At 35.7% G+C, this 17,693-nt stretch overlaps 1 protein-coding gene across 1 annotated transcript in view; it reads left to right on the plus strand.

Moving 5' to 3' along the window:
* Nucleotides 1-17,693, plus strand: part of Zswim5 (zinc finger SWIM-type containing 5) — a 184,569-nt gene that overhangs the window by 80,839 nt on the left and 86,037 nt on the right. The window lies entirely within an intron of this gene.

A 17,693-nucleotide genomic window follows, 5' to 3' on the forward strand; every position in this document is an offset into this window, starting at 1 on the left:
AGAAGCAATATGGATTAATTATATGGAGGAACTGAAAGCAGGTGTTGTTGGGACATTAAAGTGAGCCACAAGAAATGAAGATATATATGCCAAACAACAAATTAGCAATATTAGTATTTTGAATAAATCACTTAGGTATCTTTGTGGAAAATGGATTTTAGGAAGCAAGGAAGACCAAGTTAAGGATTTACTGAGGTTTCAGCAAAAGATGATGAGTGATTCAATTAGAGAAGTAAAATTATAGAAGGAGAAGGGAGGGCAGATTGGAGAAATATTTACAAATTGAAAGATTGGACATGGAAGGGAAGGGGAATAGAAATTTAGAATAACTTCCAGATTGCAGCCATGAGCAGAACAAACTTTTTGCCCTTATAGTCTACTGCTGGTTGGATGGTAGGGCTAAAGGCTGACAATTAAAGGCAATTATAAAGTATACAAAGTTCCATGGTAGTAGAAGTGCAGGATTCAATATGAGCAGTTAGTAAGAACAGCTCTTTTTATCTAAGTTACTGGTGTACCTTCTTAAAAGAATGATATTTAGCTAAGTCTTGAAGAACTAGTTTGAGCCAGAGAAAGGTATGGGAGAGGAAGAACTTTCCAAGGGGGAGGGGGGAACAACTTGTGTGATGCCCTTGAAAGCAAAATAAAAATAGATGTTGGGGAATTGGAAAATGTTAGCTAAGATGGAACACTGAATTTTAGGGAGGGAGTGATATGAGAAGATGCTAGGATCAGGCATTTGCAACTATTAAACCAGTCCCTGGGCTTGGTTTTAAGAGAAGGGGGTTTTGAGTAAGAGACTGATATTATCAGGTTTTCCTTTCTTTGAAAAATGAGGTTAGTAGAATAGAGAGAAGCAAGACCAGATGCCAGAAGACCATTTAGAAGAGGGGTAGTTCAATAATCCATACAAGAGATGATGACTGCCATATCTAGATTGGTGGCAATGAGAATGGAAAGAAGAAGTAAGATTTGAGAGATTTGACATGGTAACTGGATGATAGATATATGGGAAAAGAGGCATTCTGGGAATCCTGGGACCAGGGATACCCCACTGTATCATTCTAGCTTTAGTGGTAGAAAACTTGCCTAAGGTGCACAAGACCCTGGGTTCAATTCCCAACCCATACCAGGAGCGCATGTGCATGCGCCCTGGCGCACACACCCACACAGAGATTCCTACCTATAAATAAGTGGATAAAAGAAAAAGTTTTAGGGTCAGGGTTGTAGCTTAGTGGTGGAGCGCTTGCCTAGCATGCGTGGGGCATTTGGGTTTAATTCTCAACACCACATATAGATGAATAAATAAAATAAAGATCTACCAACAACTAAAAAAATATTAGGAAAAAACTAGTTTAGGTGAAGAGGAAGAAGAGTTCAGTTTTAGACATTAAAATTAAGTCTTTGAATAATAATAATGACTAATAATTTTATTAGTCAGCTTCATGTTCTAACAAAATATCTGATGTAATTAACTTATAAAGAGAAAAGGTTTATATATCTAGTGGTTTTGGAGACTGGGCAGCCCCATAGCTTTGTGCCTCTAATGGCGCAATATCAAAAAGTGTGTGTTGGCGCAAACCACTCATCTCTTGAGCCAGGAAGCCAAGAGAGCAAGAGAACTTGAAGGTGACCAGAGGTTATAGTTCTTCATTAAAGTAAATGACCTAAAGACATCCCACAAGGCCTCCTCACCGGCTAAAGGTCCACAGCAACTCTCTTTGTGTACCAAACTTTTGGGGGACACTGCTCATAAAACCATAGCAGTGATTAATTGGTTATGAGTTTGAACTAGATTCATGGCAATTGAGGTCATAAATCCTGAGAGAGAGAGAGAGAGAGAGAGAGAGAGAGAGAGAGAGAGAGAGAGAAGGCAACTCAGGACAGAATCCTAAGGAATATTAAAGTGATATAACATGTTATAGAACATGTAGAGACTGAGAGGCAGCTAGTGAAAACTGACTCCTACATGAGAGGAAATAATCCAAAGACCCAACATGAAAGGTGATAGGTTGCCCTCAACTAGGAGAGAGACATATATTTTAATAAAAAGGAAGGTGAGGGCTGGAGAACAATTTACAGGTTTAGAAGCAAAGAGCCAGTGACTTCTCTTTCTCTTTAATGTCATTTGTTACAAGTGAGATGAGAGATGGAGGGGTTAGAAGTTTGAAGATAGTGTGAAAGTTTTTGAAATAACCACTTTGGAATAGGATAGAGAGCTGAATATGGAAAACAATATGAAGAAATGAGGGTTAATTTCAGATTGGTAGCTATAGTTAGCATATTAGTGTCAGTTCACACAGTTGTGTGAGTTTTCTACATCATTGTTCAGCAACTCCAGGAAATTAGAAAGGGCAGATTATTAAATTCATCTAGAACTGGGGTTCTACCATTGGGTAAAATGAAAGGATGGTTGTATAAACAAGAACTGAGGAAGGTAGAGAAGGGTGGATATGCTGAAGTTATTTTTATGAATAGAATATGGGAAATGACTGCTAGCTTCTAATTTCTCTGGAAAATAAGTGGTGAGATATCAGAAAAAAAGTGAAAATGGGAAGTTTTGAGTGGTCACTACCCAACTATGTTAGGTATGAGGATATAAAGGCAAATAATAAATAAGACACAACTCATAATCTTGAGTGACTTATAAGTTAGTATGACAGCAGTTGAGACAGCTGCTGAAGAGGGTGGGAGAAGGGTGCATTTCAATTCTGCCTTTGAAAGAAAGGCAGAATTTCTCAAAGAAACTAAGATTGGAAATCATGATGAATTGATGATTAAAGTTTATACCTCTTTCACATTCTTCCAAGGCCTGCTGAAAACTCAACAAATTGGCTCTTCTCACCCCCTAAGAGTACTTGAAATGAGGCTACACAGTTAACTTAAACAGCTTTAAAGAAGGAGTTTTCAAAGTTAAAATATAAAGTTTAGAAAAGAGTAAAGTGAAGGATGAGCCTGTGTGTTTAGCTTCTGAGCTAAAATATAGTAGCATAAAGGATGGATTATGGAACTGTTTCACAAACTGTGATCCAAAAAACAATTTTTATAAGAAAGGTTTGGAATAAGAACAAGGGGCTAAAGGTGCTGGTGAGAAAGTACAATGAGGTAAAAAGGAGGACTATTAACTCAGAGGAAAAAATGGGTGGGCAATATGGCCTTAGCCCTGAATTGAGCTATATTCCCAGCACTAAAGTATTCCTTAAAATACATTTGTAGTGCTGGGCACAGTGGCACATGTCTGTAATCCCAGTAGTTTGGGAGTCTGAGGCAAGAGAATCACAAATTCAAAATCAGCCTTAGCAACTTTAGGAAGACCCTGTCTCAGAATAAAAAACAAAAAGGGCTGGGGAATGTAGCTCAGTGGGAGAGCTCCCTTGGGTTCAATCCCTAGTACCAAAACAACAACAAAAAACACTTCTGTAGTGATTTTAGCTGGTGGTGTTATGCAAACATTTTGAAATACTTGTTGTTTAAAATACTTTCCTCCATAAAGTCCATTGCACACATATGCATATCTTCTGTAATTGATGAAGACACTCTCTCCACTAGTGGTTAAATAGTTAACCCCTCTACTTTCCACCTCACTTCTACCAAAGCCACTGTATAACCTTTTCTTAGACTTCAGAATTTATCTATGAATGATTCCTATCTACTTTTATGAAAGAGTATCTTGCTGACAAAAGCTGTTGAGTATTTTCTGCCATGTTTGCTGAATTAAACAAGGCAACTTAAGTTATAGCATCTAATTTATGTATACTATATAGTCTCTCTGTACTCATACAACCCAAACCTATTCATTTATAAATTAGTTTAGATGATTAAGGGGGAATTTCAAATTACTTTTATGAGGAGAATTTAACTGGTTAATTTAAATTTAACCATTTAACCAATGCGAGTTTTTTACAGGACTTGATCTCATTATTGTACTCTGCTAATGATTCTCTCTAGCAGTTGAAGGACAGTATCTCAATCGTGATTGGATAAAAACACTCTTGCTACATTTTCCACTTCAATCATTGACTGTCTTCCACTAAACACCCTTTTCTTTTTTTGTGTCATGCTCCTTTTGATTTGGGTCTTAGACATGAGGATTAGTTATCAAATTTATAAAAATCCAGTCACTTTTCCTATGTTTTGGGTTTCTTTGGCCTTTATGTGGCTCTCCAACTACTACATAATAACATGAATTTCCTCAGTGTTTGAAATGATTTGATTTGTTGTATTCAGCTTTTTAAGATTATAAACAGCCTAACTATGCTAATTATCTCCTTAAAACAAAGTTCTTTCATGTTTTATATATGTTCTTCCTTTCCTATCTACAGGGGGTATGAACAGAGGTGGTGAACAAATGTATATCATAGTATTATGAATTTCTAACCATCCCTTGGAATTCATGTATTACTAAGCAAGTATATTCTTGCTGATCACACTGAATAACTTTAAAAAAATTAGTCCTAGATAGCTAAACTTGATAGTCAAATATTTTCATTGTTCAAGGTAATTACTTATTATTTTTAGAAGTTAGACTATTTGTCCACCGTTTTTTTCTGCCCTACCTACCAGCCTTCAGTTGTATTCTAGCCAATCTCATAACAGGTGTTTATTCTGCATTTTAGCATTACTGAAAATAAGCTGTGTTGATAAAGCTAGAAGTAGTTTTATTTGTTTTTTCATCAATCTACTACCTGTACTTCAAGCTTCAGACTCTGAATCTGTGTTATTAATGAAGCACTTTATACTTAGGAGAGTAAAGATTGCTCTTCAGGTATTTCTGAAGTCAAAAAAACTGATTACCATACTGATAGTTCGAGTGCCAGGTGTTGATTAAAATCTTCTATGCTGTCTTATGAGAAAAATCTGAAGAATTGGAATCAGTTTCTTATTTCCAATTTTATAAGTAATGGAAGCAGTGAAATTCCTACAATACTATAGTATACAAAACATCATTAAACAGAATGATACAAGGTTGATTAATAGGGCTGGGGATGTGGCTCAAGCAGTAACGGTCTCGTCTGGCATGCGTGCGGCCTGGGTTCGATCCTCAGCACCACATACAAACAAAGATGTTGTGTCTGCCAAAAAAACTAAAAATAAATAAATAAATATTTTAAAAAAACAATGTTGATTAATATCTTTGACTCTGAAAAGAGAAGATATGGAGTACAAACATGCTGTATGCAAGATGAGATGCTAGTTGAAAAAGAGAGTATAGCAGAATTATGTGTTCTTGTTCTATCAATAATTGAAAAAAAGAGTACTGAAATCTCCAAATAAAATTGTTAATTTACCTATGCATTCTTTCAATTTTGTCAGCTTTTATTCCTGTATTTTGGAAATCTTTTATTAAGTATATATGCAGGTTGTGTTGATCCTTTCTATCATTATAAAATTTCTTTCTTTAGTAATACTCCTTAAAGTCTGTTTTCATAACCACAGCAGCTTTTTATAATTACACTGGGGAAATAGGCATAAACCCAAATTGTACTGGGCATGCTGGGTAGTCTTAGAATGTTTTTGGTGCATTTTTGCCCCCGTGAAGAATTGTCTTCCCAAGCTTCCATACAGAGAGATAATTATTTAGGTTGATTTCTTTCCTGATGCTGGCATCACATGATCCTCTGAACGTTCTTGACTCTGAATTTACTACCCCTTCAGGATAAGCCTAGAGAAGCAGGTCTTTGATTATATCAGGTTTTTTTTTTTTTTTTTTTTTTCTGTACCTAGGGAGTATAGATAGTGCCAAAGTAAACCCCAGTCCTGGAGTACTAACATTCCACTTCTATCTCTACTTTCAAGAATGTTTAGTGGCTTTTTGAGAATTCCCCTGTTGTTTATGAGAAACTTCTCCATAATGACACCTCCTGAAGACAAGGTATGAATTCTCCTGGATCTCATCTATAATTTATACATTCAAGATACTAAGGTCCTTGTAACTTCTTCCCTCTTCCACCTTTCTTGTCCCAGAATACCTACAGATAGTGTGTAGATGAATATTTTTAAGATCAGAGGAAAGAACTTCTCTTTCCATGGACTTCTGGAGCAGTGACCCTTATATAATTCTCACACCAATGGATATGATTGAAGTCAGTTATTCTCAACCAATCACATCCAGTATTGCCCTTTATGAAAAATTTAGGGTTCCCTTTACTTTCCTAAAATGAAACTCATAAATACAATGTAATTTAGTTATCACATAATATTTTTAGATTTCTGCTTGTGCTAAGAATCGAACCCAGGGCTAGGCAAGTGCTCTGCTGAGCTATATCCCCAGCTCATCACATAATTTATAATAATAACAACAACAACAACAACAACAACACTACCCTACCAACAATATCCTCTACAAAAATAAGTCCATACAATTATTTTTTAATTTGAAGAGAATATTTTCTAACTCATTTTATAATGCTGGTATTATCCTGCTACCAAAACTAGAGAGAGGCATTACAAGAAAACTACAAACCAAAATGACAATTTATAATGATATGTTTCAACATGTAAATGCTTGAGCATTTGGAAGAAATAAGAAAACATGATTAAATAATCACATTTTTTGTGTCTGTTTATAATTTAATTCATCAGTATGTTGAATACTTAACTCTGTGTTATATACTTTGGGACTGTGACTATAGCAGAAAAGAAAGACAATTTTTTAAAAAGTCAAAACTAAGGCATGGTGCTGCATGCCTATAATTTTACCTACTTGGGAGGCTGAGGCAGGATTATCACAATTTCAAGCCAGTTTACACAATTTAGCAGACCCTCTCTTAAAATAAAAATGAGATAAATAAAGGACTATGGATGTAACTCAGAGTGCTTGCCTAGCATGTGTGAGGAACTTGATTCTCTCACCAGTAAACACATACACACACACACACACACACACACACACACACATATAAAGAAACAAAACAGACAAAACTACCCTATATTCATTGAATGCATGTTCTACTAGGGGGAGATAAGTAATAAACAAGAATATATCAGGTAATGAGTGCTACAGAAAGAAATAGCTAGCCTGAATAGCCCTAGTAAAAAAGAAATTGAATTTGTAGTTAAAAATCATTCTACTGAAAATTCTAGGCCCAGATGACTCAACTGATGAATTCTAAAAAAAAAAAAAAAACACTACGGATGAAATAATCCCAATTCTACACAAATAAGTCCATACAAATATTTTTTAATTTGAAGAGAATATTTTCCAGCTCATTTTATAATGCTGGTATTATCCTGCTACCAAAAGTAGAGAGCTATTACAAGAAAACTACAAATCAAAGACATAAAAACATGACCAGATGACCCCAAAATTCTAAACAATATTTTAGCAAATCTAGTGATAATGCATCATAGCTAACTGGAATTTTTCTTAGGGTGTTGATTGAACATTTGAAAATTTGATAAATATAATTCACCACATTAACAAAACTCCGTAGATGCAATAAAGCATTTGACAAAAATCCAAAATCCTTCCCTAATAAAAACCCAAAACAATGAAAGGGAGAGACAATTTAGCAATTCATCCTATGTAGCCAGCAATATCCTGGTACCAAAATTAGATCAACATGTTAAAGGAAAAGAAAACTATAGACCAATGTCTGGTGTGAATGTGGATTTATCCATTCTGAAGAATTTTAGCAAATTAGATTTAACAGTATGCTAAAAGAATACTACATTATGACTAAGTGAGGTTTCTTCCAGGGATGCAAAGTCAATTTAACATTTAAAAATTATTTAATGACCTATAGTTACACTCCTAGGTATTTACCAAATAAAATTAAAAATACATGATCAGCCAGATGCTGCTGTATATTCAGAATATATGAAGAACTCTTATACCTGACAGCCTAAAAACAAAAAGCCTAATTAAAACATTGGCAAAGAATTTGAACACAACTTTTTCCAAATAAATGGCCAAAAAGCATATATAAAGATGCTCAGCATTGTTAGCTATTTGATAAATGCAAATCAAAACTGCAGTGAGTTACTACTATGTAGCACTAGGATGGCTATAACAATTAAATAAAAAAGAAAGAAAAATATGTTGTTAGTGAGAATGTGGAAAAATTAGAACTTTAATACATCCTTTCTGGGATTATGAAATGGTGCAGCCATTTCCTTTTTTGTCTCTTTAAATACATCTATTTAACCAATAATTTATGGTTCCTCAAAATGTTAAAGAATTACCAATATTCTTCTAAATATATATCCACAAGAGTTGAAAACAAGGACTTGGATAGATACTCTTATACCAATATTCATAGCAGCGTTAGTCACAGTAACTGAAAGATGGAAACAACCCAAATGTCCATCACTTGGTGGTTGTATAAACAAAATGTGATATATCAATGCAATGGGAAATTTATTGGGATATAAAAAGGAATGAAATATTTGCACATGCCACAACATGATGGACCTTGTGCAAAGTGAAATATGCCAGACACAAAAGAAAAGTTATTCTATCTTCCCACTTATATGAGATATCTAATGTACAGTTACATGAGGACAGGACATAAAATAGAGATCACCAGAGATTGAATAGGATGAGTAATGATGATTATTGTTAGTAGATATGGTGTTTCTTTTTGGGATAATGGAATATTTCTGGATATAGTGGTGATAGTTGTGCAACATTGTGAATGTTCTTTTTTTAAAAAAAATTGTAGTTGTAGATGGACAGTATGCCTTTATAAAGCTTATTTTTATGTGGTGCTGAGGATCAAACCCAGTGCCTCAGACATACGAGGCAAGTGCTCTGCCATTGAGCTACAGCACCAGCCCTGAGAATGTTCTTAATGCCATAAAATTGTTCACTTTAAAATGGTTAATTTTATGTTATGTGAATTTTACCCCAATTAGAAAATAGATTTATTTAGCTGGGCATTGTGGTGCACACCTGTAATACTAGCAACTCAGGAGCCTGAAGCAGGAGAATTGCAAGTTCAAGGCCAGCCTCAGCAATTTAGCAAGGCCCTGAGCAACTTACGGAGAACTTGTCTCAAAATAAAAAAGACTCAGGAAGTAGATTAATGGTAAAAGTGCCCTTGGGTTCAATCTTAAATACCAAAAGATTTTAAAAAATTAAATAAATGTATTTAAAGAGGCAAAAAAAAAAAAAGGAAGGAAGTATTGTTACATGCTACAGAAGGATGAGTCTTTACATTACACTAAGTGAAATACCCCAGAGGCCACATATATGATTCCAATTGTAAGTAATGTCAAGAATAGGCAAATCCAGTGGCTGTAGCTGTAGCTCAGTGGTAGAGTGCTTGCCTAGTACATGTGAGGCACTGGGTTCAATCCTCAGCAGCACATAAAAATAAATAAAATAAAGGCATTGTGTCCATGTACAACTAAAAAATTTTTAAATAGGCAAATCCATAGAAACAGAAAATAACCACTGAGTACAGTTTGGATGGTGAATTTTGTATGAATTTTATCTCAATAAAAATGTTTAAAATTAGGAAAGTATAAGCCAAATAATAATTCATATTAACAATTTAGTTAATTCACCATATTAGTAAACTAAAAATGAAAAACCATGTGATGATCTCAGTAAATTTAGAAAAAGAATGTGACAAAATATAGCATCCATTCTTCATTTAAACCCTTCTCACTCAGGAAATAATAACAGAAAACAACAAATAACTAGGAATAGAACTTTCTCCACCTGTTAAAGATTGTCTACAAAAACCCTAAAGGTAAAATCATGTTTAAAACCTTCTTCCTCAAGCACAGGAACAAGAGAGAAGGATTTTTGCTTTCAGCCTCTATTTAATATTATATGGATGTTCTAGCCAGTGTAATAAGGCAAAGGTAGGGGAAAGATTTTTAATTGGAAAGAAAGAAAATATTTGCAGATGATCTGATTTTCTATGTAGAAAACCTGATGAAATCTAGAAAAACCTACTAGAACTTAAAGTATATTTGATAAGGTTGCAGGATATAAGATCAATATACAAAAATCAAATCAGTTATATTCCTATTACTAGCAATGAACAATCTGAGATTGATACTAAAAATTCAGTTCCAATTACAGTCATCAACACACACAAAATTCCTAGGAGGTAAATTTGGCAAAAGAATTGCACAGTGAAAAGCACAGGACATTTGTTTGATATAAATGAAGGAAGGGGCTAGGGTGGTGGCTCAGAGGAAGAGAACTCACCTAGCATGCGTGAGGCACTGGGTTCAATCCTCAGTACCACATAAAAATAAAGGTATTGTGTCCACCTGCAACTAAAATAAAAAGCAATGTTTAAAAAAAAAATGAAGGAAGGCCTAAGTAAATGGAGAGATCTGCTGTTTTATGGGTCAGAAGACAGTATATTGTTGAGATTTTAATTCTCATAACTTGATACATAGATTTAATGCAATCTCAGTCAGAAGTCCAGCAAGCTTCCTGATAAAATTATCTCTAAAATTCTGTGCAAGTTCAAAGTAACCTAGGATAGTTAAAATTACTTTAGGGAGAAGAACAATATTGGAAGACTAAAATGACCTGAAATCAAGACTTAAGTTAGCATAATCAAGACAGTGTGGTATTAATATCAGTGAAATGAAATGGGGAATCCAGAAATTGACCTACATATTGTATGGTCAATTTGGTTTTTTAAAGATTGGTTTTTTTTTTTTGGAGCAGTTTTAGGTTTACAGCAAAATTAATAGGAAAGTACAGGGATTCCCCATACACCTCCTGCTCCTACACATGCATAACCTCCCCATTGTCAGTATACCCCATCTGAGTGTTGCAATTGAAAGACCTACATTGATATATCGTAATCACCTAAAGTCTGTTGTTTACATCAAGGTTTACTTTGGGTATTGTATATTCTGTGGCTTTTGACAAGTATAATGGCCATGTATCCACCATTATAATATATTCTGAGTATTTTCAGTGTCCTAAAAGTCCTTCATGCTTCCCCTTATTAAACCCTTTTTGCCCCTAACCCCTGACAACCATAGGTCTTTTTACTGCCTCCATAGTTTTGACAACCACTGATCTTTTTACTATCTTCATAGTTTTGCTTTTTCCAGAAAATAACTATAGTTGGGTAACTTTGGAGCAGTATGTACTGGGATTTGAGCCCAGGGTCTTATCCCTGCTAAGTGCAAGCTCTACCACTCACTAAGCTACACCCCCATCCCTGAAAATATCAGTTGAAATCATACAGTATATAGTCTTTTCAGATTGGCTTCTTTCACTTAGTAATGTGCATTTAAATTTTCTTCATGACTTTTCATGGCTTGATAGCTAATTTCTTTTAGCTCAAACTGCTTAAAACTTCTCTTAAAAATAATGTTTTTTAAAAAGTTAAACACTTGCCATATAGTACAATCTCCTCTTCTCTAGGTATTACTCTTAAATAGAAGTAATTAAAAAGAAATGAAAGCATATATCCATACAAAGACTTGTACCTAGGATTGGTTGAAGTCCCTAATTCTTGCAATTGAGATTTTGGTGCCTGGGATTTGGATGTTTGGGAGCCTTCTAGTATATTGCACCAGTATAGCTTATTTTTAACCAGCAACACTTCAGTTTACCCTTTCACTTATTTAAATTTCATTATAATCTAGTAAAATAAATCAATTAATATAATTAAAGATGAGGACAGTATGATGGAAGGAGTAGTTTCCTGATTAGGGTTTGCTAGTCATTGACTAACATAGACCCAGACTAACAAAGCTTTTGATATAAATTGTAGCATACTCTTCATTCTACCACAGCTACCTCTACTTGTGCCCAAGTGCTGGTTAGTTTGTAGGAAGGAGACTAGAGACTTAGAGAGCATTGGGGGTAGTAAACTAAATAAGCAGTAGTGAGAACCTAAGCTAAAGTAGTATTGGTAAGATTAGAAAAGGAAGTAGAGTGCAAGTTGTATTTTTGCCATTCATTTTGTTATTTGCTATAATTTTTACACAATTCTATCTTGAAACTTTATTTTAAATGATTCTCTTAACTGTTGCCATATCTCTTCAGATTATGATATACTCATGGACTATGTGTATCTTAATTATATATCTTCACTGTTCAACTTTAGCACATTGTTCCAAAGATGTTATCTAATTTATTGCCAGGATGATTGGCTGAGTGAACAAATGAGTAGCTTATAGAATCTTTTTCTGAAAACTTGTCAGCTGTGTATGTGGGAGGCAAGGAAGAGTACTCTCAGTTGTAGAAGTCAGACCATTTTGAGTGACCAGAATGCATCTGGTCAGACATTTTGAGTGAACAGAATGCATTCTTGAATAGAGAATGAGAAATCAGGAAGAAAACTGTTTTTTATTTTTTTTTTCCAGAGAAATGATGAGTTCACAATGAATTTAAAGTGACTTCCTTAGGAGATGTCCAGCAGGCAATTGGAAGTGTGATCTGGAACTTAGATTTCTAGAGACACCCTTTTGGGTATTACTAGCAAAAAGTAATCATTGAAATTATTTTAAACTATCCCAGTTTTCACCATCATTTTCTTTCCTATAAATAACTATTACAGCCTCCTAAGAAACTGGTCTACTTCCAGCTAGGTATTTATAGTTCTTAACAGTCAGGAATTGTTGCTGCTCTCTTTCATTCAATTCTCTGTGTTCCTACAAGAATGATCTTTGTAAGACAGATATTGCTGTACTTAAAATAACATTTTAACAGTTCTTACTTGTCTTCAGAAGAGAATCAAAATTTTTTACCTGCCAGGTGTGATGGCACATTCCTATAATCCCAGTGGCTTGGAAGGCTGAGGCAGGAGGATCATGAGTTCAAAGCCAGTCTCAGCAACTTAGTGAGGCACTAAGCAACTCAACAAGACTTTGTCTCTAGATAAAATATTTTTTAAAAAAGAGCTGAGGATATGACTCAGTGGTTAAGTGGTTGAACCCCTGGGTTCAATCTCTGGTATCCTGCAACAAACTAACTCTTTACTGGTTACCTGTATAATCTCAGCCTTCTGTATCTCTTCAGGCTCATCTCCACTATTCTCTCCTTTATACTCTACCCTGTAGCCATTCATGACCACTTTACAATCCCACATATGGACCAATGGAGTGGTAGTGTTACTACTAATAGCAGTATTTTTTTAACAAGTGTTAGGATTGTGCCAATCATTATTCTAAGTAGTTTCTGTACATACCATGTATCAGAACCTTTCTTATATAGCTAACAATATAGTACATACCATGTATCAGAACCTTTCTAAGAGCTTACACTTTGCCACATCTATCAGGAGAATCTTCTTAAGTTCCTTTAGACATTCAGACTCATAAGACCATAAGGCCACACTTACCATCATTCTACTCAAAAGTGTATAGGAACAGGGATCAAAGTTTGCCAGCAAAACATTAGGCATTCTTCTACAATGAGACCTTGTATGTATTCATAGAACTGTGTGTAGTTTTCCAGGAGCTATTCTTTGCCTCTATTTCCCCAGGTACAAAGAAATGAGGTCCACATTTGATATATGTAGGAGTTATCCTGGCTCAAAAGCCTCCCGTACCACAGGAGACATAGGCATAGTGTCTAGGGTCCTTGAAAGGGTCATGCTAAATTTCAAGAGTTACCATACTCATTGGGCTTCCAGCTAGGTATTTATAGTTCTTACCAGTCAGGAATTGCTGCTGCTGTTGTTGTTTTGCAGTGCTGGACATTGAACTGGGGGCCTCATGCATACAAGGCAACCACTTTACCACTAAGCTATATGCCTTATCCTCAGAAATATTTTTTTGTGGGGAGGTGGGTACCAGGGATTGAACTCAGGGCCCTCAATCACAAAGCCACATCCCCAGCCCTATTTTGTATTTTATTAGAGACAGGGTCTCAGTGAGTTGTTTATCACCTCTCCGTCACTGAGGCTAGCTATGAACTCACAATCCTCCTGCTTCAGCTGAGACACTGAGACACTTGGATGACAGGCATGCATCACTGCCCTAGCCCCAGAAATCAATTTTAACTTAAAGGAAAAACATTCCTTTATTAGGCTTTCAGGGATACACAATTAAATATTTAATCAAAAGTTGATGTCCCATAAGAAGAGTCTCCATTTACCTACCCACATATTAACTCATTAATTCCTCATCACAACAAAATGAGATTGTAACTATTATTAACCCATTTTACAGAAAAGGATACTGAGGTATAGAACATGAATCCAGGCAATATGAATCCAGCATGTACACTTTTTTAAATTTTGTTTTTTAAATACATGACAGCAGAATGCATTACAATTTTTTTTTGAAAGAGAGAGAATTATTTTATTTTTCAGTTTTTGGTGGACACAACATCTTTATTTTATTTTATGTAGTGCTGAGGATCGAACTCAGCACCCCATGCATGCCAGGCGAGCGCGTTACCGCTTGAGCCACATCCCCAGCCCTGCATTACAATTCTTATTACACATATAGAGCACAATTTTTCACATCTCTCTTAGTATATAAAGTATGTTCATTCCAGTTCGTATCTTGATAGTATACTTTGGATAATGATATCCATCACATTTCACCATCATTGCTAACCCCCTGCCCCCTCCCTTTCCCACTCACCCCCCTGCCCTATCTAGAGTTCCTCTATTCTTGCATGCTTCTCCTCCCTACCCCACTATGAATCAGCCTCCTTATATCAGAGAAAACATTCAGCATTTGTTTTTTAAGGATTGGCTAACTTCACTTTGCATTATCTTCTCCAACGCCATCCATTTACCTGAAAATGCCATGATTTCATTCTCTTTTATTTCTGTAATATTCTATTGTGTATATATGCCACATTTTTATTTATCCATTCATCTATTGAAGGGCATCTAGGTTGGTTCCATAGTTTAACTATTGTGAATTGTGCTGCTATAAATATTGATGTGGCTGTGTCCCTGTAGTATGCTGATTTTAAGTCCTTTTGGTATAGACCAAGGAGAGGTATAACTGGGTCAAATGGTGGTTCCATTCCCAGATTTCCAGGGAATCTTCATACTGCTTTCCATATTGGCTGCACCTACTTGCAGTCCCACCAGCAATGTAAAAGTGTACCTCTCCCCGCCACATCCTTGCCAACACTTATTGTTGTTTGTCTTCATAACAGCTGCCATGCTGAATGGAGTGAGATTATATCTTAGACAAGTTTTGATTTGCATTTCTCTAATTGCTAGAGATGATGAACATTTTTTCATATTTTTTTTTCTTTTTGCATTGTATTGTTTTCTATTCCTTTTTTTTCATTTTTTCAAATTTTTATTGTTGGTTGTTCAAAACATTACATAGTTCTTGATATATCATATTTCACACTTTGATTCAAGTGAGTTATGAACTCCCATTTTTACTCCGTATACAGATTGCAGAATCACATCGATTACACATCTATTGATTTACCTATTGCCATACTAGTGTCTGTTGTATTCTGCTGCCTTTCTTATCCTCTACTATCCCCCTCCCCTCCCCTCCCCTCCCCTCTTCTCTCTCTGCCCCATCTACTGTAATTCATTTCTCCCCCTTGTTTTTTTTTTTTCCCTTTCCCCTCACTTCCTCTTGTATGTAATTTTGTAAAACCCTGAGGGTCTCCTTCCATTTCCATGCAATTTCCCTTCTCTCTCCCTTTCCCTCCCACCTCTCATCCCTGTTCAATGTTAATCTTCTTCTCATGCTCTTCGACCCTACTCTGTTCTTAGTTACTCTCCTTATATCAAAGAAGACATTTGGCATTTGTTTTTTAGGGATTGGCTAGCTTCACTTAGCATAATCTGCTCTAATGCCATCCATTTCCCTGCAAATTCTATGATTTTGTCATTTTTTAATGCAGAGTAATACTCCATTGTGTATAAATGCCACATTTTTTTTATCCATTCATCTATTGAAGGGCATCTAGGTTGGTTCCACAGTCTAGCTATTGTGAATTCTGCTGCTATGAACATCAATGTGGCAGTATCCCTGTAGTACACTCTTTTAAGGTCTTCAGGGAATAGACCGAGAAGGGGAATAGCTGGGTCAAATGGTGGTTCCATTCCCAGCTTTCCAAGAAATCTCCATACTGCTTTCCAAATTGGCCTCACCAATTTACAGTCCCACCAGCAATGTACAAGTATACCCTTTTCCCCACATCCTCGCCAGCACTTGTTGTTGTTTGACTTCCTAATGGCTGCCAATCTTACTGGAATGAGATGGTATCTTAGGGTGGTTTTGATTTGCATTTCTCTGACTGCTAGAGATGGTGAGCATTTTTTCATGTACTTGTTGATTGATTGTATGTCCTCCTCTGAGAAGTGTCTGTTCAGGTCCTTGGCCCATTTGTTGATTGGGTTATTTGTTTTCTTATTGTTTAATTTTTTGAGTTCTTTGTATGCTCTGAATATTAGGGCTCTATCTGAAGTGTGAGGAGTAAAGATTTGTTCCCAGGATGTAGGCTCCCTATTTACCGCTCATATTGTTTCTTTTGCTGAGAAAAAACTTTTTAGTTTGAGTAAGTCCCATTTGTTGATTCTAGTTATTAATTCTTGTGCTATGGATGTCCTATTGAGGAATTTGGAGCCCGACCCCACAGTATGTAGATCGTAGCCAACTTTTTCTTCTATCAGACGCCGTGTCTCTGATTTGATATCAAGCTCCTTGATCCATTTTGAGTTAACTTTTGTGCATGGCGAGAGGAGGGGATTCAGTTTCATTTTGTTGCCTATGGATTTCCAGTTTTCCCAGCACCATTTGTTGAAGACGCTATCCTTCCTCCATTGCATGCTTTTAGCCCCTTTATCAAATATAAGATAGTTGTAATATTGTGGATTGGTTTCTGTGTCCTCTATTCTGTACCATAGGTCCACCCACCTGTTTTGGTACCAGTACCATGCTGTTTTTGTTAATATTGCTCTGTAGTATAGTTTGAAGTCTGGTATTGCTATACCGCCTGATTCACACTTCCTGCTTAGACTTGTTTTTGCTATTCTGGGTCTTTTATTTTTCCATATGAATTTCAAGATTGCTTTATCTATTTCTACAAGAAATGCCGTTGGGATTTTGATTGGCATTGCATTAAACCTATAGAGAACTTTTGGTAATATCGCCATTTTGATGATGTTAGTTCCGCCTATCCATGAACAGGGTATATTTTTCCATCTTCTAAGATCTTCTTCTAGTTCTCTCTTTAGGGTTCTGTAGTTTTCATTGTATAAGTCTTTCACCTCTTTTGTTAGGTTGATTCCCAAAAGCGGGGGGATATTGTGAATGAAGTGGTTGTCCTCATTTCCATTTCAGAGGATTAGTTGCTGATATACAGGAATGCCTTTGATTTATGCGTATTGATTTTATATCCTGCCACTTTGCTGAATTCGTTTATTAGCTCTAATAGTTTCTTTGTAGATCCTTTTGGGTCTGCTAGGTATAGAATCATGTCAACTGCAAATAGTGATAATTTGAGTTCTTCTTTTTCTATTTTAATGCCTTTAATTTCTTTCGTCTGTCTAATTGCTCTGGCCAGTGTTTCGACAACTATGTTGAACAGAAGTGGTGAGAGAGGGCATCGCTGTCTTGTTCCAGATTTTAGAGGGAATGCCTTCAATTTTTCTCCGTTCAGAATGATGCTAGCCTGAGGCTTAGCATAGATTGCTTTTACAATGTTGAGGTAAATTTCTGTTATCCCTAGTTTTTCTAATGTTTTGAACATAAAGGGATGCTGTACTTTGTCGAATGCTTTTTCTGCATCTATCGAGATGATCATATGGTTCTTATCTTTAAGT

The sequence above is a fragment of the Callospermophilus lateralis genome, chromosome 7, assembly GCF_048772815.1.
Source record: "Callospermophilus lateralis isolate mCalLat2 chromosome 7, mCalLat2.hap1, whole genome shotgun sequence".
Lineage (NCBI taxonomy): Eukaryota > Metazoa > Chordata > Mammalia > Rodentia > Sciuridae > Callospermophilus > Callospermophilus lateralis.